The sequence below is a fragment of the Balaenoptera physalus genome, assembly GCF_965194825.1.
Source record: "Balaenoptera physalus genome assembly, chromosome: 21".
Classification (NCBI taxonomy): domain Eukaryota; kingdom Metazoa; phylum Chordata; class Mammalia; order Artiodactyla; family Balaenopteridae; genus Balaenoptera; species Balaenoptera physalus.
The window spans coordinates 13,176,926-13,202,777 of NC_138902.1; the positions used below are offsets into that span (position 1 = coordinate 13,176,926).

The following is a 25,852-nucleotide window of genomic DNA, read 5'->3' on the forward strand; positions in this document are numbered from 1 at the left end:
ATACAATAAGGTATTCCAAGATCTATGCTAAGTGGTAGGGAATACATAGGAGTAAGAGAGGGTTACGTGTGAACAGGGAAAGATGCATGTAAACTGAGAAGGGCCATGAAGTGTTAACGGGGTTATGCTAGAAGGTCATCCAGGGCACATCGAGGATGGACACAAAGGAAGGAATGGTCCATTCTACTGGGGGGCAGTGACAGGAAAGATTACCCAGGTGACGGGACATTTGATCTTCGTCTTGAAAGGTGAGTAGGTTTCTGTTGATGATGGGGTGGGGATCACGGTGCTCAGAAGAGACGAATCATGAGTAAGGACTCGGCAGTGAAAGAGCAGCTACAGGGACTTCCCTGGAGGTCCAGTGGTTAGGACTCTGTGCTTCCACTGCAGGGGGCACGGGTTCGATCCCTGGTCGGAAAACTAAGATCCCACATGCTGCTTGGTGTGGCTGAAATGAAAAAAAAAGCAGATCCGTCAGGGGATTTGGAAGTCGCTTCTCACAGCCAAGCAAAGGGGTTAAGGAGGCACAGGGAGAAATAAGGGCAGGAGAAATGTGGAGCAAGGTTATGAAGGGACTTGTAAAGCCAGGCTAGGGGGTTTGGGTGTCATTCGCAGGCAAACAGGAGCCATTGAAAGTTTTTAAAACCACAGAGACACATAATCAGATCTCTGTTACAGAGGGATCAGCCTTGACGCTGTATTGAAGAAGGATTGGAGGGGCAGACCCAGGAAGACATCTCACTCCCCTGCTTGAAATATTCCAAGGGATTAAAATAAATCCCGGGGCTTCCCTGGTGGCGCAGTGGTTGAGAATCTGCCTGTCAATGCAGGGGACACGGGTTCGAGCCCTGGTCTGGGAAGATCCCACATGCCGCGGAGCAACTAGGCCCGTGAGCCACAACTACTGATCCTGCGCGTCTGGAGCCTGTGCTCCGCAACAAGAGAGGCCACGACAGTGAGAGGCCCGCACACCGCGATGAAGAGTGGCCCCCACTTGCCACAACTAGAGAAAGCCCTCGCACAGAAACGAAGACCCAACACAGCCAAAAATAAATTAATTAATTAATTAAATTTTAAAAAATGGAATAAATAAATAAATAAATAAATCCCGGCTTCTCATCGTTGCTCAGAAGGGCCCCGCCTACTCCTCCACCGCCTTCTCAGGGATCTACAGCCACCGGGCCCTTTGTCAGCGCTTCTCACACGTGGCCAGTCTTTCTGCCTAAGGACCCTTGCACTTACTCACTGTTTCTCTTGCCTGGAGTGTTGACCTTGGGTTCTGCCCAGGACTCCTTCTCAACCAGGAGGCCTCCGTTGGAATCTCAGACCATTTTAATGTACTGTATACATGTGATTCTTTAGCTTTTTAAATTACTATCTTCTTCCCCCTCAAAGAGCCTTCACGAGGGAAGGGGTCGTTCTTGTCTTATTCACCAACCTTAGACCCTGAATGAATGAATGGAATTAAAAAGTGTGAAGCAGCGAGAATTCATCCGGCTTGGTGACTAAATGGACATGGGTGGGGAGAGAGAGGGGGGAGGAAGACCGAGATTTAGGTTTCCAGATTGGGTGACCCTGCCGATGGTTATCCTTGACAGAGACGGCGAATGCAGGGGGCGAGAGTTTTTTTTTTTTTTTTTTTTTTGGCCACACCCGCGGGGCTTCTGGGATCTTAGTTCCCGGAGCAGGGATCCAAGCTGGCCGCCCGGACAGTGGAAGGTGGAGTGCTAACCACTGGACCGCCAGGGAAGTCCCGGGAGAGACTTCCGAGGCAAACTGCGTGAGCTCAGTGTTAGGTGAATTCACTCTGGGACATTCCGGGGTAGGAGACCAGGAAGCAATTGGATATGGGAATCTAGAGCGAAGGACAAAGGTCCAAACCAAAGACACAGATTTAGGAGCTGTCAGCACGTTCGGCAGCTGGAGTCCAAGGAAAGACATCAGTTAAACCGGAGAAGGAGAGGGCGTGGCTGTGAGGGGGAGAAACAGGAGGCGGGCACTGGGCCTGAGACCACGCCTCCCACGTGGGGAAGAAAGCAGGTCCTTGCATCCCAGGCTTCCCCAGGACTCCTGGGATGGTGGTCCCACTGCTGGCTGGGCAGATGCCACGATGCTGGGACTCAGGAAGGGTTTCTAGAGCCTTCCAGGGCTTGGCCTCAGAGAAAAGAACAAAAGGGTTCAGTCCCCCAGAGACCCACCAAGGAATGAATGGCATTTAACCAGCTGCTTTGGACCCGTACGCAGGAATTTGATCAATACAGTGTGTGCACGAATCCTCAATCTAAACAACATAAATAGTTTCCTTTCTGAAAAAGAGACATTCTGGGAGAGTGTATAAGCCCACTTTTACAATTCCCCATTGTACCTGTTTATTTGAATAAGGTACACTTCAAATAACAATAGTCTAAACTCATTAACAAAGAAAGGAGAATGTAAGTTATAATCTTCTAAAACTAACACTACAAGTGTTTTTTTTCTTCCTTCTAGTTTTTTTTTCCTCCATGGGCTTTGCATAGTTAAAATCATATATATTATCATATATATATGTATATGCATATATGTGTGTATACATGTATTCACTTCCTTTGGATGTAATCAGTCGTCCCTTGGTGTCTGCAGGGGGGGGATTGGTTCCAGGACCCTCCTTGGATACCAAAATCCGTGGATGATCAAGTCACTTACACAAAATGATGTAGTATTTGCATCTAAGCTACACACATCATCCCATCTACTTCAAATCATCTCTAGTTATAATACCTAATACAATGTAAATGCTATGTAAATAGTTGCCAGCGCTCAGCAAATTCAAGTTCTGCTTTTCGGAAATTTCTGCGTTTTTTTCCTGAATATTTTTGATCTGCAGTTGTTTGAATCCGCAGATGTGGAACCCACGGACACAGAGGGCTGACTACATCCCTATCTATGTCTATCTATCATCTATCTATCTATCTAAATCATTGTATCTTGCTTTTTCTTCCAAACATTATCTTGTATTTTTTTCCATGCAGCCTCAACATTTTGATGACTGCATAATATTCTTTCCTTATTATTGAACTTTTAGACTATTTCTAATTTTTCTCTATTTAAAATATATAATGATTTTTTTTTTTAATTTATTTTTGGCTCTGTCCGGTCTTAGTTGCAGCTCTCTAGTTGAGGTGCGCAAGCTCAGTAGCTGTGGCTCGTGGGCTTAGTTGTCCCGTGGCACGTGGGATCCTAGTTCCCTGATCAGGGATTGAACCCGCGTCCCCTGCACTGTAAGGCAGATTCTCCACCACTGGACCACCAGGGAAGTCCCTATAATGACTTTTTTTAATTGTTGGGACTTCCCTGGCAGTCCAGTGGTTAGGACTCCACGCTTCCACCGTAGGAGGCCCAGGTTTGATCCCTGGTTGGGGAACTAAGATCCCACCTGCCTCTTGGCATGGCCAAAAGTTAAAAATAAATAAATAAAAATAAAAATTGTTGTATGTTAGTTTGCTCAGGCTGCCATAGCAAAGTACCACAGACTGGCTTAAACAACAGAAATTAATTTTCTCACAGTTCTGGAGGCTAGAACTCTGAGATTAAGATGTAGGTAGGGTTGGTCTCTTCTGAGGCCTCTCTCCTCGCCTTGCAAATGGTCCCCTTCTCGCTGGGTCCTCATGCGGTTTTCCCTGGGTATGTCCTAATCTCCTCTTCTTACAGGACACTAGTCATATTGGATTAAGGCCCACCCTAAGGGCTTCATTTTAACTTAGATCTTTAAAGACCGCATGTCCAAATACAGCCACCTTCTGAGGGCATTAGGACTTCAACATGGCAGTTTTGGGGGGGACACAATTCAGCTTACAGCACATTGTGTATAATTTTTTTTCTCACCTGCATTTCAGATTATTTCCTTTGGATAGATTCCTAGAGTACAAATCATTGGGCTAAAAAGTAAACAATACTTTAAGGCTTTTGAAAATTGCTTTCCCCAAAGAATGTAACAATCGGTACTGTAGCAATCCACTTCAAAAAATATTTTTAAAATAAGAGAAGGAATCAACGTAGGATTTTGTTCTGCTGCATCTAACAGAAACTCACCTCCAATAACTTAACTCAACAGGGGTTCGTTCTGGGACTTACATCGCAGCCCGGAAGCAGTCTAGAATTTGTGCAGGGGCTCCAGGGCGGCACCAACGTCGATGTCGCTGGTCCGCCTTAGTTTCTGCCTCTCGTCTTTCCCATCTTTACCACGTGGCTTTCAGGTCTGCGGCCTTTGCACTGTGCTCTCTCTGCCTCTCGCCCCCAGATCATCCCTGGCTGCTGCCTCATGTCCTTCAGATGTTTATTCCAAAGTCACCTTCTCAACCACAGATTTGCTGGCCTCTACATCCAAAGTTCACCTCCCCTTTATTTCCAAGCCTTCTTTCCTGCTTCATTCTTTTCTTCTTAGCACTTACTGTTGTTTAATATATATTTTTAAATTATTTCTATATTTTGTGGGGTTTTTTCCTCCTCTAGGATGTAAACATCATGACGGCACAGGATTTGTCTCTTTTGTTCATTATCGCGCGTTTGTATACACACATATGCACGCGCGCGCGCGCACACACACACACACACACACTTCCACTCTTAGGAAAGACTAAGCCCAAACTGATCCTTCCTTCCTCCCTCCCTCCCTCCCTTCTTTCAGTTTCTGAGGTGGCTTATCCAAGGTCACACACAAAGCTAGTGACAAGCCAGAAGAACCTGAACCCTAGTTTCCTGAGTTTTCTGCCCTTTCCAGCATTCCTAAACAAGAACTCATGGACCCTGAAGAAATAGCCTGATGGGTTTATAAATATAGATTGTTGGTTGAATTTAGATTTCACAAAGCTTTTTTTTTTTAATTTTTATTGGAGTATAGTTGATTTACAACGTTGTGTTAGCTTCAGGCGTACAGCAAAGTGAATCAGTTATACATATACATATATCCACTCTTTTTTAGATTCTTTTCCCATATAGTCATTACAGAGTATTGAGTAAAGTTCCCTGTGCAGGTTCATATTAGTTATCTATTTTATGTGTAGTAGTGTGTATATGTCAATCCCAATCTCCCAATTTATCCCTCCCTCCCCCCCTTATCCTCTGGTAAACATAAGTTTATTTTCTACATCTGTAACTCTATTTCTGTTTTGTAAATAAGTTCATCTGTACCATTTTTTAAGATTCCACATATACACAATATCATATGATATTTGTCTTTCTCTGTCTGACTTACTTCACTCAGTATGACAATCTCTAGGTCCATCCATGTTGCTGCAGAAAGCTTTTGAAACACAGCACTAAGGCCATTATTTTAAAGTCGGTAGTACAGTACTTCCAATTACTGACATTTCTGGGGAAGTAGGAGGGAGAGGCTAAAGTATGTGTTTGTTCTGCCATCTTTATTCAATTCCTGATTAATCCTTAGCCCACTTTCCCAAAATTCCTTATAAAATGGAGAACACTGTAAATAATATGTTAACATTTGTGTAAAACAGGAGGTTAAAAATGTATTAGAATGTTCTTACAGGTGCACAGAATATCTCTGGAAAGACACACGAGAAGCTGTCAAAGATGACTGTGGGGAGGGGCAATGGGCGGCTGGGGACACAGGTGGGAGAGGTGACTGGCCACCGTGAGACCCAAGGATACCTTGAATATGGTTACAAAAAGATAAAATGGACAAAAGACCCAAACTCTTCAGTCAATGCATTGCCCCAGGTGCATACTGCTCATCGTGTCAGATGTGAGCGCTACCAGCTCCCCATGTAATGTGGCTCCGCGCATGTCTCTGACCTCATCTCCTAGACATTCCCCTTGTATGGGGGATACACTCGCTCCAGCCACAAGGGCCTTCTTGCTGTTCCTTGAACAAGCGGAACTCGGTGCCACACGGGGCCTTTGACCTATGTTGCCTTGGCCTGGACCCCTCCTCCCCATCCTTGCATGGCTCACTCCTTCACTCCTGCAGGTCTCTGCTCCGCTGTCACCTCCTGGGGGAATCCTTCCCTCACCACCTCGGATCCCCACTGCTCTCCACTCCTCCCATTCCACTTCCTCTGCCTGTCACTTACTCATAGGTTTCCTTGCTCATATGAGCGCCAGGAGCCTAGGACTCTTTTCCCAAGCACCTAGAATAGGGCCCACCCCAAAGACAGCACTCCATACATGTTTTCTTTTCTTTTTTCTTTCTTTAAACATTTATTTATTTATTTATTTATTTATTTATTTATTTATTTATTTATTTTTGGCTGCATTGGGTCTTCATTGCAGTGCGCAGGTTTCTCATTGCGGTGGCTTCTCTTGTTGCGGAGCACAGGCTCTACACGCATGGGCTTCAGTAGTTGTGGCTCGTGGGCTCAGTAGTTGTGGCTCGTGGGCTCTAGAGCACAGGCTCAGTAGTTGTGGCGCACGGGCTTAATTGCTCCCTGGTATGTGGGATCTTCCCGGACCAGGGCTCAAACCCGTGTCCCCTGCATTGGCAGGCGGATTCTTTTTTTTTTTATTTTTTATTTAATAAAGTTTTATTTTTCAAAATATACAGTTGGTGGGACCTGTTCGTGCATCTTCACTAGCAGCTGGAGCATCTCCACCCTTGGTATTTCTGGTATGCATTACTTGAGCTCTGTGCTTTGAAACCAGTTTAATAAGTCCTTTACTAAGGAGCTCCTGCAGGGCTGCCCTGGCCAGCGAACCACGAATCTTCAGTCTCTCAGAGACGACAGCTGGAGTTATAAGCTTATAGTTGGGAACTTCTTTACAGAGTTTCTCATATGTTGCTTTGTCAAACAAGACTAGGTTATTGAGCTTGTCCCGAACTTTGCCTTTGGACCACTTCTTCTTTTTGGCCTTGCCCCAGATTTGTTCACTGGGTCTTTGTCTTTTTTGGCTGACTTTCCAGCATCTTTCTTCTTCTTCTTGTCCTTGGGTGGCATAGCGAAGCCGGGAGAGCAACTGCTACCACTGCGCCTCGCTAAGATGTCGGACAAAAAGGGCAGGCGGATTCTTAACCCTTGAGCCACCAGGGGAAATCCAGCCCCTGCAACTCTTAATATTCTGTTTTTTCCTAACCTGGGGGCTTCATTTTCTCAGAGCAACTTTCTTCACCAGCCATAGGTAATCTCACACCCAGCTTCGACACACCCAAAGAGGACCTGGATGCTTAAATTCAGCTCTAGGCTCTCTCGGCCTTAGTGCCATCTTCTGAGAAACCTCCGAGCCACGAGAGCCAAGTGGAGGAAGAAGAAAATGTGCAGGCTGACATGCAAAAGAAGAAAGATGAGGCAGAGGTCCAAGTAAACTTGTACACCCATGGAAGCCGCAGGAGCAGAAACAAGGGCAACCAGGGGCAAGGGACGCTGGTACAAATTGTTGGACTGCATGCCCACTGTCTAGAACTTGTCTCAATGGATCTAAAGCATCTATGGCCATTCTGATCGCCTCAGCCACCTTTGAGAGACCCACCTTGCTTGTATCAAAGTGGTCCCTTTAGGTCCTTTACCCTGGATGTGGACAGACGTAGGTCACAGACCCACCCCTGGACCAATCAACTAAGCCATGTAGGTGGGACAGGGTGATGGGCTCAAATTAAAGCAGGGATCCATTGGTGACCAAGTGATGGTACCAGGGAGAAGACGGAGACTCCCCTCTGGAACCAGAGTTGGGCGGGAGAAAGGGCATTCTCAAGAGAGCCGAGGTGTTGGGAGGGGCACTCTCCAAAGCTGAGGTACATGAGCAAGTGCACTTGGCCGCTGAGCACGGGAGCCAGTCCCCCGTGACTGGTAATTATAATATAATCTGCTTTCCAGCTCTCCCCTCAAGCCCTCCCAACCCTCGCACCAAATGCTCATTGGCTTTTTGCCCCACCCAGTTACCAGAGATCCTCTTCCAAATCAGTGACTTTGATGGGAATTGTATCGTGACTGTTTTCTAGAATTACTGAGCTTTGTCATGGGCACAGGCTGCAGAGCAGCGGCTCCTCTTACCAAAGTCATCTGAAGTGATGTGGGTGGAGGTGCCCTTTTCCTCATGAATTATTCCACCTGCAGTTGACTTGCGCTTTATTTTACTTCCCTTTTCACATCTGTCACCCAGCTCGGCCCTCTGCCACCTGCTGTGACTGTTATTCCTCTTTCCTTCCATATTGAGCAACGCCGTTCTCTCCTCCCGAGGGCGGCACAGGGCCCCGGCAACCCCGGCAGTGTGTCCACTTACTCGTAAACAGTCGTGACTTCTGCAATCTTAGCACGAGAAGGGCCCATAGCAATCAGCTGGTCCAACCCTGTATCTTACCAGGGAGAAAATGAAGCTAAACTATTATATCTGAGTTTCTCAAGGTCACCCAGGACAGCAGGGGCACAGGATAGCTGAGGTCTTGGTGTTTTCTGGTTCCTAACACAGTGATGTCGCCAGGAACAGGACAAAACGACCAGCAAAAAATAGAAACGGGGGTGGTGCAGAGAACCACACAAGCAGTTCCTCGGGTCCTGTGACCAAAATTCCCCACTGTCATCCTGCTCTTTTTATTCTCTCTTAAAATAAATCCGTTCCCCTTACGAACACATGCACTGCAGGACCCCTCACCGAGACAGGACGAGACTCCTGTCTTGCTCAGCAGATGCTTATCAAGCCACTATCATGCTCTGTGGGGAATGGAAAAACAAAACAAAACAAACAAAACACTCCAAACCAAACACCCCAGCCAAGCAAACAAACAAAAAACACATTAATTATGGTCCCTAACCATGGGAAAGTTTTCAACCGGTTTGGGGGGAAAGGCCAAAAATATTTGATCAAGTTTAGGATACAAGGACTGTCAGAGAGCAGGGTGGGATGTTATTGAACACGTGGTAGAGACCAGCTTCCCAGTATTGCCCTTACTCTGCATCTTGTCATCGTCCTGTGTAAAAGAAAATGTAATAAAAACTTCCCCCAACCTCCATAAAGATGTGCCCAAGACTCCCCCAGTTGACTTTAGAGGTTGAATAAACATAATTATTGTGGAAAAGGGATAAACATCAAGTGCCAGGAGCTCAGAGGACGAGAAGAGTGTTTGGGGAAACGCCTCCCGAGGGCTCTGATGACCGCCCCTCTTCTGGCGTATTCACCAGCTCCTCATCTGATGTATGAGAAACCGAAATCCTGTAGCAGAGGAGGGGAGAATAGGACCAGAACTCAGATTGCCTGGTTTGTCAACTTTCAAACGATCATATGGAAGCAGCAGATGCACACAGGTCTTAAAAAATCAAATAGTGCTACAAGGCTTATCACAAAAAAATAACTCCTTTCTTCAACTGCCACCATTACCTGAGAGGCGGTCACTTTCACCTCGGCTGTGTCTGATGCGCTTTACCTTCTTAGTTTCATATATCGTGCTTATGCTGCTAGCTCTTGATTTTTCCTTCTATGGACATCTTACTATGAAATATGAGATTTTAGCTCCCTTACTACTCTTCCTTCCAGTTACATAATGATTTTTTTTAAATTTTTATTTATTTATTTATGACTGCGCTGGGTCTTCGCTGCTGCACGCGGGCTTTCTCTAGTTGCGGCAAGCAGGGTCTACTCTTCGTTGTGGTGTGCAGGCTTCTCATTGCGGTGGCTCCTCTTGTTGCAGAGCACGGGCTCTAGGTGCGCGGGCTTCAGTAGCTGTGGCACACGGGCTCAGCAGTTGTGGCTCACGGGCTCTAGAGCGCAGGCTCAGTAGTTGTGGCACATGGGCTTAATTGCTCCCTGTCATGTGGGATCTTCCCAGACCAGGGCTCAAACCCCTGTCCCCTGCATTGGCAGGCGGATTCTTAACCACTGCACCACCAGGGAAGTCCCACATAACAATTTTTATCAAATCAATGTTCCATGTTCACGTTAGTATTAAATATTTATGTAAACTTTGTTCAGAGAGGAGCCATGTAGCACACGGTGATTACCTTTTCTTTCCTATATAACTTTTTGTTTTTCCTGGAATTAATAATTGCCTCTTTGTTGTTATTGTTGTTTAATTGGTTTTTTATGTGTCTTTAATTCATCTTCTAACTTTATGAATTATAAAATTATAATTTAAGAGTTATAAAATTCTTAATTTTATAAATTAGAATATAACTCTATAACTAATAAGAGCTATACAATTCTTCCTAATACATCCAAACACATCAGGTGATCTCCCAATTTCTTATTTTTTCTTTTGAATGTCTCTGAGATTCAACAATCCTGAATTTCTCTGACCTCCAGCTCAGATATGGACTGCTTTTTCGTAGGTCTGATGCACAGCTGTGATTCTGAAACTTCCCTTCATCTTCATCCTGGGAATTCCCTCCACTTGTCTCCTGTGTTAGGCCTATTTTCCAGGGATCTTAGTTTGTCTCTTCTTTTGTTTGGGAGGAATGCATCTTCCAGTAGCTTTTTTGGAATGGGGGAAAGGAAAGTGAATTTTTTGAGACAATGGATGCCTGAAAAATAACTTTATTCTGTCCACATGTTTGGTTTACACTTTTGTTGGGTATAGAAGTCTAGGTTATAAACCATTTTTCCCTTTTGAGGCCTTTTGAAGGCCTTGATCCTTTTGTCCTGCTGTTCAGAAGTCTGATGCCATTCTGACTCCTTGACTTCTCTGAGTGTGACCTGTTTCCGGAAGCTTTTGGGATCTTCTCTTTATCCCTGAAGTTCTGATGTCTCACAGTGATGTATCTTGGTGACGGTTTGTTTTCATTCACTGTGTTGGACACTCATTGGCCCTTTTAATTGGGAAACTGATGTACATCAGTTCCAGGATTCTATCTTGATTTAGTTTCTCTGTTTTCTCTTTTTGTAACTGTTACTTAACAGGTATTGAGACTCCTGAATTTATATCAATTTTTTTCATCTTTCCTACTTTCCACCTTTTTGTCTTTCTGTCTTACTTTCTGGTAGAGTCCCTCAACTTTATCTTTCAACCCTCCTATTGAATTTTTTTCTATCATATTTCTAACCTCTATGACGTCTTTCTTGTTTTCTGTATGCTCTCTCTCTCTTTAAAGGGCATCCTGATATTTTTTAAAAGGTATTATCATTTAAAAAATAAACACAGTATCTTTTTTCCCTCAATATTATAGTATTTTTTCTCTCCCTGCATTGCCTCTGTTTCTTCAAAGTTCCCCCTACTGCCCCCATTTGTTTTAGTCTACCTTTTATGTTGGAGGATTCCCTCAAATATTCGATGTTTCCTTTTTTTTTTGGCTGCGCCATGCAGCTTGTGGGATTTTAGTTCCCCAACCAGGGATCGAACCCACGGCTTCAGCCGTGAGAGCTCAGAGTCCTAACCACTGGACCGCCAGGGAAGTCCCTATTCAATGGTTCTTGGTGGTGGTTCACAGTTATGAGCGAGGCACTAAAATCTATTTGAAAGTGTTGAGCATAAGTGAGCGGCCTGAAGACAGGTGGGTGCACCAAAGCCATTGTACCAGGAGACAAATACCTGATTCTGTAGCCTTTGTCCCTTGAGCTGGAGTGTTTTCCAATAACATTACACCCCCACATTCCTGCCTGGGGTTGGGGGTGAGAATTGGGGAGGTATAAGCCTTCTTCAGCATTTTTCCAGCCAAACTGGACAAAGGAGATGGGGGGTGAGTGGTGGCATTCTGTTCATTATACAGGCTGTCACTCCACTGTCTTATTTCTGTCCTCGGTGGAGCCTGGACCCTAAGCCCTGAGCCTTCCTTGTTCAACCTCAGTCTTCTTCCTCCTCACGCAAGCTTTCAACCCATCTTCCTGTTTCCAGCCCCACCCAAACCATACCTCCCTCCCCACTCCTTTCAGAGGCTCCTGGTCCTTGAATCCCTGAACCCGTCTGGGGCTTGGAGATGCTGAACAGCTGGTTTCTTGCTGCTTCCAATCTGCACAGGTCTAGGTTTTTCTGATATGGCAGGTTAGTTTCCACTGATCATAGCTTTTGTGTTTCTTAAAGGTTTAACATTTATTGTTGGTTGTGGCTGTTTTCACATTCTTTGTCCTTGAGGATGTATGCTTCTTTCCTCCATTACTGCCATTTCAGTGGAGGTTTACAAAGCAGCAGTGATAAAATTATGTGTTCAGTAGACCATGCTTGACTCAGATTTCCGCATGCCTATTTGAAAATTCACTGTTCCAGCTTTCTTTCTTTCCTCTGTTTCTCTCCTTCCTTTCCTCCCTCCGTCCCTCCTCCCTTCTCTCCTTCTTTCCTTCTTTTTCTTCCTTCCTCAATCCCGCCTCTCTCTTTTTCTCTTCTAGAACGCTGTTCCTCCCTCCTTGACTGCGTTGGGGATGCTGATGTCCTCTGCTCTTTAAAATACTTCGAATATAAGTAGTACTTTGGACTCTGGTTTTAATTTAAACACATCACAGTTCCACAATGGACTTAGAAATACCAACAATCCACAGTCTGCCCTTCCTAATCTCTTGCCTTCCTTGTGCTTGCTGGGAAAACTCTTTGGTATTTCTAGAAAGTAGAGTACTGGCATTTCATCCATTGCAGGTCCAACAAATTTTGTTCAGAGTTTGAGTTCCAGAACCTTGGTCCAGGGAGCATAGTGAGAGAGGGCAAAGAATATACTCTTGACAAGGAAGGAAAATGGGGCCAGGTGAGGGTGGGACAGGGTATTAATTAACTGATGAATTAATTCAAAAATATGTATTAAGTGTCTACTATATTGCAGGCATTGTCATAGGTACAGGGGTTACAGAAATGAGTAAGACATTCAGAGTCTGGGGGGTAAGACAAACGGCTAAGCAAACACAACATAAGTGTAAGTGCCCTTCATGCTCAACAAAATTAATTTAGCATCTACTATATGTCAGGCACTGTACTACTAGGCATTTTTATTTTATTTATTCCTTATAATAACATTGTATGTTAGGCATTATTATACCCATTTTTAAACTTAAAAAAATTTTTATTTATTTACTGTTTTTAAGAATTTTTTATTGATACGTTTCTTTTTTTAAATTTTTATTGGAATATAGTTGCTTTACAATATTGTGTTAATGTCTACTGTACAGCAAAGTGAATCAGCTACACATATACATATATCCCCTCTTTTTTGGAATTCCTTCCCATTTAGGTTACCACAGAGCACTGAGTAGAGTTCCCTGTGCTATACAGTAGGTCCTCATTAGTTATCTATTTTATACATAGTATCAATAGTGTATATATGTCAATCCCCATCTCCCAATTCATCCCACCCTACCCCTTTCCCCCTTGGTATCCATATGTTTTTTTCTCTATGTCTGTGTCTCTATACCCATTTTAATATAAGGAAGCTGTCAAAATAGAGGAATATACAAATTTACCCCCCCCCTCTTTCTTTCTTCCTTCCTTCCTTTTTTCCTTTTACTTCTTTCTTCCTCAGTCCCTCCCGCTCCCTCCCCCCATCTCTTTCCATGGGAGAGGTGAGCCATCCCTCTGGTGCCCCTGCTGGGCTCAGTGTCCATCTGCAGAACTGAAGGCAGGGGCTCTGGTTAGCGCAGAAGATCCCCTCTGAAACTGGCTCTTCATCCTTGGACATCACCCCTGCCATCTCCTCCCTCCCAACTCCCAATCTAGGGAGAGCGTCTCCTGTTGGATCAGAAGGAGAATACACATCCCACTGGTAACCAGCAGCGTTACTCAGCGCCGTCTTCAGCATGGAAAGGACCAGGGGAAATCAAGTCCTGAAAACCTTGAACTAAAACGGTCCCAAACCACAAACAACTCAGATGTGCCATCCTTTTTCTCTTTCTCATTTTTTTTTTCCCTTTCCTTTTTCTTGTCAATAACAAAAATGTACCAGAGTATTGAGACACCAGCTAAGGAATGGTCATGAGGACGGAGGGGCGGGGAGGGACAGCGTTAGGTCTAGAGAGATTCTTTAGAAAAGCAGATCAGCTGTCCCCCCGGGAAGATCAAGGGGGTCATGTGGGTGAGTTGGGGAGAGGGAAGTACACACACCCCTCTCTGAACTTGATCAGTTTTTCAGTTTTTAAAACTGTCTCAGAAACAGGAACTTGCCTTGGGTCTCCTGAACCGAGGGGCTCAGGTCTAGCCCTCCTCCTTGTCACTGTTGCCTTGTCCTTGGCAGCAGTTGGCTGGCCGAGCTGGCTCCCTTGGCAAAGAGCCTTGTTCTTCCCAAACCGGGGCGGGTAAGTGGAGGCTGGGCATTCCTGGGGGGCTTTTCTCACTAAGGATGAGGTAGAGAAGGTTTGGGGGTGGAGGCACCCGAATGCCCCATGTATTAAGAACGGGAGGTTGGTGGTGGGGTGTGACAGAGATTCTGCCAAATTACGGATGTAGCCGACTAGATCCAGAGCAATTCTCAAGGGAGGTCCTCCCACACCCACAGGGAGGCCAAAAAAAGGCTTGAAATTCAAATTATTTTTGGTGTTTGGGAGTGCAAGAGAGGGCAGTGGTAGTAAATAGAACAGAAGGGGAAAGAGAAAACAAAAGGCCTGCTTGGTGTCTTTCCTAAGAAGCAGCTCAGGATGGCGGCAAAGGTGATCCGATATGCAGCTGGACTTGAATAATATTTTCTCTTATGTATCCACGGGCTAGCCTGCAAAGGGGAGTATTCACAAATTTTATATAAATTTGGTGTCTGCCCTGAAGGCAGCGGCTGCTGTTCCCTCTCCTTTTTTTAGCCGCTGTTTTCAAGGTGACAGGGCAGAGATGCTTTGCCCACACTGTACCCACACGCTGTCTCTGCTTCTCTCAAACCAATTCCTGGACCTGGTTTCCTCCAAAACTTTCGTCCTTTCAGGAATACCATCATATTTTGTTATTGTTGTTGTTTTTGCTTTGGGTAAGAAGGATGGGAACACCGTGGGAGGACAGGTGAAGATGGGCCCCATGATGAGAGGTGAGAAAACAGTAATTACATTTGAGAATCAGGTAGAGGGAGAAATAAAAGTCCCTTGGTCCAGTGCTTTGTTCTTTCCAGGTCTCAGTTTTTCTCATCTCTTAAAAAGAATGATGAGGATGAGAAAGGGTTGCCAGATAGACTGTAGATACTGGACTCCCAGTTAAATTTGAATTTCAGATAAACAGCGAATTCATTATTAAAAATCTGACCTTATAATTCTGTGTATTTGAGGTAGCCCTTAAATCGCCACCCTCAGGTGATGTTTAAAGGATGGGGACCCACGGGGCACACAGTTTTAGGGAATCAGTTTCTCCATCTGCCTGAGATGGAGAGAGAGTGGGGTTTCATGCCCGTCTTCTCTGCTCCCACCTGCCCTTTCACACCGGCCCTCTCTCTCTTCTAAAAAAGGAAAGCAAGGCATTGCCCTTTGTTGTAAAAACCTCCAGGGCCAAGACAAGGGATGATTAGAAATATCTGTGTTTTTGCTGAGAAAGCAGAAGCCTTTCGTAACTGAGGTACAAATCATTTCACAAGGTAGGTGGCTTCCAATTTATGGCTTTCCATAAAACTTGGAGGAAAAAAGCCTAATTGAGTTGACCACTGTAGATCATTACAACAATTTTTTAAAAAATAAGCTTTATTTTTTAGAGCAGTTTTAGGTTCACAGCAGAATTGAGCAGAAAGTACAGAGTGTTCCCATATGCTCCCTGCCCTCCAACCTCCCCTACAGAGTAATTTTTGACGTGATGTCTGACCTATAACTTGAAGGAGTTCAAAAAATTGAATGACACTGCCAAATTCGGCTCTGCTGAAAAACAGATTTTGAGTTCCCTGGCAAAGGTGGACTCGCTAGAAATCTTCACACAGGGTTTGTGTTCATTGAGTCATTCCAGACCCCGCTCTGAAGCCATGAGCCCAGAAGTATGTCCCTATTTTCCCTCCTTCTCATGAGCCCTAAGCACTGTCATAATAAAACTCCTTACAGCCTCATCAATTTGTTCATGTGAACAAGGTTTCTCAGTGCCTACGTTCACAAAAATGAGAAATAGATGGGTCTCTAAAGCTAGAATTGGATCTTGAGGAATAGAAATCTTCTAGTTCTCAAATTACATTGTGATTGCCATATAGCCCAGGTATGTGTCTGTAGCTGTCTTTACATGACTTTTGGTTCTGTTGCTGTTACTTAGTTCCCATGAGGTCTTAGACACTTCTTTTCCTTACTCTTTTTCCATGTGTTAAAAAAAAAAAAAAAAAGAGAAAGAGGGGTAATACTTGTGCTAAACCAGCTCATTCTTGCCCTAAGTAATATTAATTAATGGATATTTAAACTAATTACATATGTATGTAAATATATAAAAATACATATGTTTATGTATTAAGGGAATAATTTCCAATAACATTTTACTGCTCTATGTTTAGTGAGCAATAACATACATATTTACCTTGTTACAAATAATTGTAATGATGACTTAGTTTCCAAAAAATGTTTTAACACTTGGAGCCTGAAGGTCGTGGGATAGTTTTAAAATTTTAAATTGGAAATCTATTTACATAGGCATTTTTGCTTCAGAAAATGTGAGGGGGTAATCAATAAGAGATGTTCAAATAATAGATATTCAAATAATAAAACGTCATAAAAATATGAATTTGGATACACTTGTTTAGAAGAAGTGGAATGAATATAGAGTTCCAGGAAGAAAGGAAAGGATTTAACATTTCTGACTGTTAAAGAACTGCTTGTTCATTTTGAAAAAGGAATGATGGTAAGTGTCAAGTTACTGTGGTATTAGATTCTGTTGGATATGTTTTAAAAGAGTGTTATGGGAATTCCCTGATGGACCAGTGGTTAGGACTCCACACTTTCACTGCCGGTTCCCGCAAGCCCTGCGGCACGGTCAAAAAAAAAAAAAAAAAAAAGCTATATGACAGTTTTATTTTAAAATATACCATGCTAACAGAATACATCCTTTGAACCACTCAAACCTGTGATTAAAAGTTACAGATGTCAATTTAAAATTGTATGCAGAGATATGTAGTTTTCTAGCATTTTTTAGGGGGTGTTGGTAAAGAAAAGTTTGAAGACCACCACTTTATATCATTGTCTTCCCAACATTTCTGCTCATAATCCTTATATTTCTAGATACTTTACAACTTTGAACAATAAAAAATGTAGGCATCATTTTACCTACAATTTCAGAGGATTCCTAGTCCCCACTTCTTTGTACCTCATCGTGTTGCCCATCTACTCTGAACTGGGTGGTAGTTCCAGGGTCATGATACAAGGGCTTAAATTGGAGAAACCAGAAATAAATCAGCCCCTAGATCTCACGGCTGAACTATTTCAAGAACATGCAGTTACATTTCAGTGACCATGATTTGACTCATGGTGTACTCAGTAACATGTAATTACAAGCTGCGTTCTAACGGACTTGACTTCTACTGTAATGCTTGCTTGTCACCTTCTGAGTATAGGGGAGCCACCTCAGGGTTGGATGGTAACTAATTGAAATGATCTAACTAACCCTGATGTGCACCCCTCTGGAGAGTGACTTTCTCGCATACTAGCCGAGGTTCTGGTGGACTTTCTTTTCAAGGAGGGCAAAAAGACGAATGGAAGCAACCATATGCCCAGATGGCAAAGGAAATCCACATGGGGGGAAGCTCGGTCACAGGGATTGTAGCAGTTGAAATAGGAGAGAAATGAAGCACCGTTCTTCACATCAGAACTGAAAAGTAAATGATAGTTCTCTTCTGTCATGCGCACTTCTGAGATCTACTCTCTTATCAACTTTCAAACATACTATATGGTATTGTTAACTATAGTTACCATGCATCCATCCACACCATCCATCCCCAGAACTTATTTATCTTATAACTGGAAGTTTGCACCTTCTGACCACCTTCACGCATTCCCCTCACCCCACACTCACCTCTGGCAACCACCAATCTGTTCTCTGTTTCTATAAGTTCAGGGTTTTGTTTTGTTTTGTTTTTTTTAATAGATCTTTATTGGAGTATAATTGCTTCACAATACTGTGTTAGTTTCTGCTTTATAACAAAGCGAATCAGCCATATGCAGACACATGTCCCCATATCCCCTCCCTCTTGAGCCTCCCTCCCACCCTCCCTATCCCACCCCTCTAGGTCATCGCAAAGCACCAAGCTGATCTCCCTGTGCTGTGCTGCTGCTTCCCACTAGCTAAGTGTTTTACATTCGGTAGTGTATATATGTCGATTCTACTCTCTACTCTCACTTCACCCCAGCTTCTCCCTCCCACCTCGTGTCCTCAAGTCCATTCTCTATGTCTACCTCTTTATTCCTGCCCTGCAACTAGGTTCATCAGTACCATTTTTTTTTTTTTTTTTTTTTTAGATTCCATCTAGGTCCATCCACCTCACTACAAATAACTCAATTTTGTTTCTTATTATGGCTAAGTAATATTCCATTGTATATATGTGCCACATCTTCTTTATCCATTCATCTGTTGATGGACATTTAGGTTGCTTCCATGTCCTGGCTATTGTAAATAGTGCTGCAATGAACATTGTGGTTCATGTCTCTTTTTGAATTATGGTTTTCTCAGGGTATATGCCCAGTAGTGGGATTGCTGGGTCATATGGTAGTTCTATTTTTAGTTTTTTAAGGAACCTCCATACTGTTTTCCACAGTGATTTTTTAGGTTCCACATATAAGTGAGATCATACAGCATTTGTTTTTCTCTGTCTCACTTTACTTAGCATAATGCCTTCAAGGTTCATCCATGTTGCTGCAAATGGCAGGATTTCCTTCTTTTTTTATGGCTGAATATATATTTCATTGCATATATATATGTGTGTCTATATATATATATATATATATATATATATATATATATACACCACATTTTCTTTATCTATTCATCTGTCAGTGGACACTTTGTTTCTATGTCCCGGCTATTGTGAATAATGCTGCAGTGAACATGGGAGTGCAGATATCTTTTTGAGATAGTGATTTTATTTACTTCTGATATATACACAGAAGTGGAACTGCTGGATCACATGGTAGTTCTATTTTTAATTTTTTGAGGAACCTCCATACTGTTTTCCATAGTGGCTACACAAATTTGCATTCCAATGGTGCCTGAGGGTTCCGTTTTCTCCACGTCCTTGCCAACTTGTCATTTGCTGTCTTTTTGATGATAGCCATTCTGATACGTGTGAGGTGGTATCTCATTGTGGTCGTGATTTGCATTTCCCTGATGATTAGTGATGTTGAGCATCTTTTCATGTACCTGTTGGCTATCTGTATATCTTCTTTGGAAAAATGTTTATTCAGCTCTTCCTCCCATTTAAAAAATCAGATTGTTTGTTTTTTTGTTGTTGAGTTGTATGAGTTCGTTACATATTTTGGATATTAATCCCTTATCAGATATGTGATTTGCAAGTATTTTCTCCCATTCCGTAGGTTGTCTTTTCATTTTGTTGATGGTTTCCTTTGCTTTGGTTTGGTGTAGCCCCACCTGTTTATTTTTGCTTTTGTTGCTTTTGGTGTTAAATCCAAAAAAATCATTGCCAAGGCCAATGTCAAGGAGCTTACCCAGTATGTTTTCTTCTAGAGTTTTATGGTTTCAGGTCTCCAATATTTTAATTTATACACTTTTCTTTTCAGGTACTTTTTATTTGTAAAGTCTTTTGTGGGGGCATTAAATAATTAAAAAAAAATTATTATTAAGCAAAAGAAACATAATGCACATAATATAATGTCTGAAAAATATACAAGAGCATGAATGAGTCCTGTCTTCTCTTACCACCTCAGAAGTGATCTCCTCCCCAGAGGCCACCACTCTTACCAGCAAAACTATATGAAAATTTCTCATCACAGTTCAAACACATTTTCCTACCCCAAGGTCATCACTGGGTATGAAGAAGACTGTCTGGGGCACATATAACCTCTGGGAATGCTTGTTAACTTTTCTTTCCCTCCTTTGTTGTTGTCAGCTAATCCATTTACAGAGAGAGGAATGAACTGAATAAAGCCATTTTCCCCTCCCCCTCCCTCCTCCATCTCCAAAAGCTTTTCTATTTTCTTGGTTTCTAATCCACTGAGGACTGGGAAACCACATAACTGGACCTTCTGAAATTAGATCTTCAGCCAGAATCAATAAGCAAGCCTAAGAAAGGCATCTCCATGAAGATGCAGGGACTTGGCTACGCAGAGGCTCTTCCCCTCTTACCTTCCGGTTCAGAGCTCTGTTCCAGGGATTGAAGTTACCAGAAAGTGACCTCCAGGTCAGGACCATGTTCCTGATATGTCTTTGCAGCAAACCAGGACTGTGACATCTTCTGACATCATATGCTGGAGGGAGCATTTGGCCACTTATCCAATTAGAACATCCAAACCATCATTAAGCATTAGGTGTAAGGATAAATCTAGCTTGTTATTGTTTAATTACTAAATGAAGGAGTTAAACTGGACTGGGCTAAATCCTCCACCCTAGTGTTGCACTTAATTTTAACAACATTTGACAGACACGTGGAGTCATCATACAAATTAGGATGACATTTGAAAGAAGATTCCTTAGCAAATTACCTGTCTCCAGTGACTCATGCTGAGTTTCACCAGTTCTCGGGGTTCAGACTGCCAGTCAGTTTTGTATATCTTTTCCAGTGGCAGGAATTTTAACGTGAATGGATACAAAGTTGGCTAAAATTTCTTGAAAAATATATCCAAAGACACAATTATTTTTAAGTTGAAGATAAAGTTAGTGTTATGTTGTTGCTTTTTTTTAAAATCACAAAGCAGCTATGAGATCTCTGAGGTACTTTAAAATTAAAAACTAGTTATTTGCTTATAAAGCTAACTTTTTTCCTATAATCATAAAATAATACATGCTTATTGAAGAATACTTGGAAAATTCAGAAATAGAAAGGATTCTTTTTATAAATTTATTTATTTTATTTATTTTACTTTTGGCTGCGTTGCGTCTTCATCGCAGTGCGTGGACTTTCTCTAGTTGCGGTGAGCGGGGGCTACTCTTCGTTGCGGTGTGCGGGCTTCTCATTGCGGTGGCTTCTCTTGTTGTGGAGCATGGGCTCTAGGCACGTGGGCTTCAGTAGTTGTGGCACGCAGCCTCAGTAGTTGTGGCGCATGGGCTTAGTTGCTCTGCAGCATGTGGGATCTTCCCAGACCAGGGCTGGAACCCGTGTCCCCTGCATTGGCAGGCGGATTCTTAACCACTGCACCACCAGGGAAGCCCCTAGAAAGGATTTTTAAAAATAAAATATTTGTTCACTCTTCCTCTTTTGTACCTTTTGAACTTTGTACGGTGTGCATATATTTCCTATTGACAAAATAATGGAAGGACATAAATCCATCTGTTCAAATATCCTGTTTGATTTTCTTTGTTTTGTAATCACCAGCTTGTGTTGTGAACCACTGAAGTAACAGACAACCCGCTTCACTGACCACCATAGGCATCTCTTGGAATAAACCAGATAGTTTATTCCAGCTGCCAACTTTAACTATATTCACCCCCAGTATTTTCTAATCGTAGCCCCTATGTAGGCTCGGTGCTGAGGAAATGAATTATGAAACTAGTCTAAGCAAAAATAAAGTTAAATTTAGTACGAAAGCAAGGTCAAGGATCCAAACCTAAGGTATCTATCTATTCATTCTCTCTCTCTGATTCCACAGGCCCATTTCTTCCCTTGTAATCACAGGGCGTCACTGGGGATGCAGGAATCCAAGCCATGCACTGCCCTTGTTCAAACTGACAGAAAAACAATGCCATCAGCATGAATCAATAGGAATGGTGCATTTAGCCAGGAGACTGTTATTTCTGGGGACTGGATGGGCACTTCATTTTGAAGTTTATATTAGTGTCAGATTTAGCAGTATGGCAATGTTTTCCAAACTTTGTCACTGGGAAGTAATTTTGGCATGTGTACATATGTAATGTCTCTATATATGTATGAGTATAAAAAGTACTATAGAGTGGGTGGCTTAAACAACAGAAATTTATTTTCTCACAGTCTGGAGGCTGGAGTCCGGGATGGGGCTGCCAGTACGGTTGGGCTCTGGTGAGAGCTCTCTTCTAGGACTGCAGACGGCTGCCTTCTTGCTGTGTGTTCACACGGCTTTTCCTTGGTGCCGTGGAGACAGGGAGAGAGATCTCTTCCTCTTCTTATATGGCCATCAATCCTATCGGATTAGGACCTCACCCTTATAAACTCATTCAACCGTAATTACCTCCTAAAAGCTCTATCTTCAAATGCAGTCAGATTGGGAGTTAGGTCTTCAACATATGACTTTTATTTTGGAGGTAGCGTAATTCACCATATATATATATATATATATATATATATATATATATATATATATATATAACAAATTTGATTTTATATACACACTTCCAGGTATTTCACCAAAGTTTTCTCGTTTTTGATTTTACTTTATTACTGTCCCTTATTGCTGTTTCCCTTATCCTATAAACAGAAATTGCCAACGTTCTTTTATTTTTCCTATTCTCAAGGCTCTGAGAATTGGAGCTAAGCGATAACCCTGGGTGTTGGGCAGGGACCACTGAACCAGGACTCACAACTCATGTCTTGCTATGTGATTCTGAGACTGTATCTCTCCTTAAAAACCTAAATTCTTCCACCTGTAAAATGGGATTAATAATCTATAAACCTGTGAAAGTGTGAAGAAAGAATAGTTAATAATTTGTCGTGTAATGTTAGCTCTTTGTAAGAAAAGTTTCAAAATGAAATGCAAAGATTTTAATCCAAAGGTATGAAGCTAATTGTTAAAGTTTAACAGACATTCTCAGCAATTACCATGTGCCCTAAAAACATTAACTCACTCAGTCTCAACAACAATGGTATGAGAAAAGTTATCTGTTATCACCACCTTCTCCATTTTATAGAAATACAGAGAAGCAGAGTAACTGGTCCATGGCTATGGAGCTAATTAGGGACAGAGTCGGGAATCACATCCCGGTGGCAGCTTGGTGTTAAGAGACCAGTTACCATGCAGTCACGAACTACGAAATTGCTGCTTATTTACTTCTAATTGTGTCACTTCCTCGTTCAAAAACCTCCAGTGGCTCTTAAAGTCTAAAGTAATAAAGTAAAACTCATTTGCTTAGCAATAAAGACCCTCCAGCAACCTTTCTTTCTTGTTTTGTTCCCCATGAAAATCCTTCCTTCATTCTCCTTGCTCCCACCGTGCTCCAGCTGCACAGGACCAGTCACTTTATCTGGAACCCATTTATTCTCATGCCCCTCTCCACCTTCCACATTTTACACTCTCTACACCTTCAAGGTTCTTCCAAAGTGCCATCTCCTTCATACATTTTCTCCTGCACCTCTCAACTCCAGCTGGTTGTTTTTTTCCCACAAAATTTTCTCTTTCCTCTTGTCTCTGCATGTATCAGTTTCTGGTTTTTATGACATTTCTTTCTGTTTGTTACATTCCCTCCCAACTAAATGATGGGATTCTTGAGGGGTGCAATATGCTTTCTCATAGAACTTAAAAAGTTTTCATTACAATTTTAAATCATTATTGTTCTTCTTTGATAAGCAAATGTATGCAGGCTTATTGCAAAAAATAACACATTACAGAAATACATCTCTTAGAAATTGAGATTCGTCATTATAGCCCCTCTTCCCATGCCCTAAGAGAACTGTGGCTAACAGTTTGGAATATAGTCTTTTAGACTTTTTTTTCAGGTAATAAACATGTACGGTTTTTATTTACAGAAATGGGATTGTACTATACAGGCACCTTTGTACCTTTTTTATTCCTACTTATTTAGTATTTTTTCACATAGAGATGTATCTCATTCTTTTTTAACAGCTGCATAGTATAAGATTATATGGCATTAATGGTATTTACCTGTTCAGTCCCTTGCTGATGAGAATGACTGATTTCCAAATTTCACTATTATGCTGCAGCAAATGTGCATATATATTCCACATATACACTTCGTATATACACATAAACATACACTCCATCTATACTATATATATCTCCGGATGACTTTCTGTAGGACAAATCTTTGGACATGAAGTTCCTAGCTGAAAAGGAAAGGAGATTCTAAATGATGATAATTAACAAAAATGTGGAGGGAAAGAGTCTTGTTTTATGTCTTCCTGAATCCTTCACAAACTTGGTGGTTAAGAGGGGGCCAGCTCTGGCATCAGACTGCACAGGCTTGTAACTAGGCTTGGTCTCCATGTTTTAGTCACCTCATCTATAAAATGGGGAAATAGTAGTACCTTACTCCCAGTGTTGTAAAACTTAAATGAGACAATACATGTAAAGCAATTAACATTTAGTAAGTACCTGGAAAATAAGTAAGTACAAGATATATGGGAGGAAAAATAGTTAATAGGTTCAGATCATTGTTTGCTGAATGAATAGGACTGAATAGAACAATAGTAGTTTGAGTAATCTTTCTAGAAATGGATGGTACTTTGCTATTGAAACCAACAACAACTCTTTATAAAATGACCAGCTAGCATTAGAAGTGCAATGGCCTTGGAGCAATTCATCTTTGTGTGAAATTAACTGGCCTGAACCAGGATCAACCACTGACCTTGGCCTCTTCAGTCCCACACTTTCCCCAACGGAACTACCTGGCCCCAGCTGCAGCCTGGTACCTTCTATAACGGGTGTCTCTAAGGACAGAGCACAATGTGGTTCCCCGGAGGATGCCCTGGCTCACCACTGAAGGTCGTTAGGGCATCTAGTTACCCAGCCGTGAACACTGAAAATGAATAGAAAAGTGCATAAATGGCTATAGAGTATAAGGCTCTCTGTTAAATTCTTAGGTTCTGGACCAGTAGTCTCCATCTTCATGGAAAGGTTCCCATATCAATACTAGAAGATTCTGGGGGTAGTCAACCCTGGGTTCTAGAAACATCTCTGCCACTAACCAGCTGCAAAACCTTCAGCAAATTGTTGAACCTCATCTTGCACTGATACAACAGGGGACTGAGATAGCTGATGTGAAAGGCCCTTTTTGACATTCTTTTCCCAATAGGCAGAGTCACATTTTCAGACATCCGGGCTGTTTATTGCACTGAAAAAAATGAATGCATAAAATCAGTCAATGGAAATACTTCCAAAATGTGTCAGAGATGGCAAAAGGACCACACCAGGGCTCAGACTCAATTGACACTCTGTGCCACTAGGGGAGGGGGTGGCGGGAGTCCTCTGAGGAAACAGCGGAAATACAGGAGTCAGAGAAGAAATTGTAGTCTAACTGGGGCCAGGTCCTGGCTAGCGACAAATGTGGCAGTAAACAGGGATCTCAGTGAAGTACAAGCATCAGCCAAAGTGCACTGATGACCCCCCCCCCCCCAGCCCAACACTGGAGTCAAATTGTCCCCATCTTCTCAGGCCCATTTCAAAATTCACTACTTCCTTCTCGAGGACCCCTCCCAAACACATGCGTGCGCACGCGAACACACACGTCTTGTTCCTCTAAAAGTTGGTAGTACTTTGTCACTCTGTGCCATTTTCATGGCATTTCCAGGAGGGAGACAAGGCTGCGTCAACCTCCTAGTAACACTTGCATCCTCTCAACGAGCTTTGCCTCCCAGGCATCCAATACAGTAGTGCTCAGGAAATATTTGTGGCTCTGTGACTGAGTAACTCAGGCAGGCCCCACAGGGACTAGAGCGTTATGGGTTTTAATATGAACCATACCGTGGAATCTGAGACTTTTTACCTCATGGCTCGTACTGGAAACCATCCGTTCCAGTCGGATTTGCTGGGAGCTGGATGGAATTTTGTTCCATTTCACCCTGAAAACCATAATCTAATTTTAAAATTCAAAAACATTTACATAGCACCTACTTCACGTTCGGCAGTAATCCAAACACTCTACAAATGTGAACTCATTCACTCTTTGTAAGCAACCAGATGTAGAAAATAAGGCACGGAAAGGTTGTCACTTGCTCTGGGATCAAAGCTAATAAGCACCACAGCTGGGATTCAAACCCAGGCCATCTGGTTCCAGAGTATATGC

The 25,852-nt window shown here is 42.6% G+C and overlaps 1 long non-coding RNA gene and 1 pseudogene across 12 annotated transcripts in view; both read right to left on the reverse strand.

Annotated features, from left to right (window-relative positions):
- The window catches only part of LOC309651449, a 181,481-nt gene that overhangs the window by 144,005 nt on the left and 11,624 nt on the right, over nucleotides 1-25,852 (reverse strand). For 4 of the 11 annotated variants that reach the window (XR_014258123.1, XR_014258128.1, XR_014258130.1 and 1 more), the window contains 4 exons: nucleotides 25,531-25,628; nucleotides 23,713-24,901; nucleotides 21,847-22,017; nucleotides 19,488-21,073 (listed from right to left, as the gene is read on the reverse strand). This is a non-coding gene — a long non-coding RNA (uncharacterized lncRNA). Of the gene's footprint in view, nucleotides 1-19,487; nucleotides 21,074-21,846; nucleotides 22,018-23,712; nucleotides 24,902-25,530; nucleotides 25,629-25,852 lie in introns of those variants that run through there. The other 7 variants (XR_014258122.1, XR_014258124.1, XR_014258129.1 and 4 more) reach the window with 5 other exon arrangements.
- On the reverse strand, nucleotides 6,485-6,944 carry LOC309651441 (small ribosomal subunit protein eS25 pseudogene; annotated as a pseudogene). The gene has a single exon. The product of its transcript is annotated as a small ribosomal subunit protein eS25 pseudogene (transcript).